Raw genomic sequence first — 2209 nt, 5'->3', positions numbered from 1 at the left:
AGATCCTGTGTCTCATGAATCAGTCAAGGGACAACTGCCTCCCTTTCAGGTGTATGGTTCTGCCCTCAGTTTCTCTTATGACCCTCACGGCCACTTCCTCTGCCGCTGCCACCATTGACCATCTCTCAGAAAACAAGTGTTCCAAAATCTCCCTGTGAGGGTTCCGATTTAGAGAAAATGAATGCATAGGTAAGACTGTGTGTTTTATTGGCTTTGTAGGTTCGTCACTGTTGCTGTGGGGTTTGTTGTGTCCCCTTGAACCAGGGGCAGATCCGGGCTTCGTTGAGTCCCCTTTTGGTCCACAAAAGGGACTTGTGCAAGTCAGGGATGCTAAAGCGAAGGTTTTCTTGGCTTCATGGAAAACTCCCCTCTGCCTCAGACTTGGGGACTGTGCTGCCTCTGTTGAGATGACAGAGCACCATACTATGAGGACAAGCAGGAGCTTTGGAGTCGGAAAAGCCAGGGTTCAAATACCAGTTTTGCTTGCCCTGTGACCTTGGCCACAAAGCTCCCTAGCCTCTCAGTGATTCAGGGTCTTCTCTAAATAAAGAATGATGCACTTTTCGTAAGTGCACATGAGGGTTAGAAAGCATGACATTTTCTGTAAAACAGTGTGACATGCTTTATCCAATGCACTCAATGCCTGATGGATCAGACTCCCATTCAACAGTGTACAACAGAGTTTGATGCACGAGATGTCAGTCGGCCTGATAAAGACGTAAGTTAGTTACTAACGGTGGTAGTTACATGATCTGTTGTTGACCTGAGACTTATGAGTGAAGGGGTGGCGTTTACTTGTCAAGCAGACCCCCCCCTTGATGACCTCACTTAGAGGTGCTAAGATGAAATAGCTCACTGGAGGTGCACAGGACACTCACTCACTCTGCGAGACCTGGCTAACGTGAAGCCACATGAAGCTGCCCTGATGTAGCCAGAGCCCTATGACCTGGCGGAGCCCTGTGGAGACCTCTGCCAGCGCTGAGATGCTTACAACACCACTGGATCCACAAGACTTCCCACCCACAGTCTGTGTGTGATCTTCCTGCATTCAGCATCATTGCATGTGTTTTGTGAGTGTGAAGATGACTTTATAGATTAGTATTGGACATATGGGCTAATATCGGACTTATGGACTTGATCTGGGCTGGGATGTTTTCTCAATATTCAAATGCTCTTGTAACTAAAGCTCTTTCTTATACACATATGAGTGTCTGAATTTGTTTCTATAGAACAGTGGTTCTCAACCTTCCTAATGCCATGACCCTTTAATACAGTTCCTCATGGTGTGGTGACCCCCAACCATAAAATTATTGGTTGTGACTTCATAACTATAAATTTGCTACTGTTATGAATCATAATGTAAATATCTGATATGCAGGATACATTTTATTGTTATAAATGGAATATAATCAAACATAGTGATTAATCACAAAATATATATAATTCTATATTGTGAAATATTTATTTCTAATTACAAATAAATGAAATTTTTTCTTGAAGCATGGGTAACCTCTTAACATAACAACAGTATACTACATTGTTACATTTTGCAAGTGTGCATAAAAAGCCAATGTCACTGAGAAGGTTGAGATAGCTTCTTTCTCACCAGATCAGCATTTCTGCATGTAGGTGGACCCACCTGGAGATGGATAGAGGAGCAGTGTCTCGGTTCCTAAGACCATCAGAAATATGTGTTTGCAGGTGGTCTTTGGCAACCCCTGTGAAAGGATCGTTCAACCCCCAAAAGGGTCACAACCCCCAGGTTAAAAACCGCTGTTGTAGAACAATCATTAATGAGTAAAGAGCGTGCTATGTATGGTCAAGGCAGTCTAAATGTAGGGGTCCCCTGGGTGGTGCAGTGGTTGGGAGTTTGGCTGCTAGCCGAAAGGTTGGAAGCTTGCAGCTATCCCATGAAAACTCCTGGAGAACTACTGCAGGAGAAATAGCCATGAAACCCCTATGAGCACTGTTCTACTCTGACACACATGGAGTTGTCATGAGACGCCAACTCAACGGCAATTGATCATCATATCGATGTATAAGAACAAGACTCCCAGTCAACCAGGGACTCACAATGCTTTTCCCCCCTCAGTATTCCAGAGGGGTTCGACACATCCCACTTAACAGGGGCTCAACCCAGCAGCAAGAGAAGGCCATGGGTCATTACTGTCACACAGTTTCAATAACCCAAGAACAGAAAATGGTGGAG

The sequence above is a fragment of the Tenrec ecaudatus genome, chromosome 5, assembly GCF_050624435.1.
Source record: "Tenrec ecaudatus isolate mTenEca1 chromosome 5, mTenEca1.hap1, whole genome shotgun sequence".
Classification (NCBI taxonomy): Eukaryota; Metazoa; Chordata; class Mammalia; order Afrosoricida; family Tenrecidae; genus Tenrec; species Tenrec ecaudatus.
Note: the sequence above shows the minus strand (reverse complement) of the source record.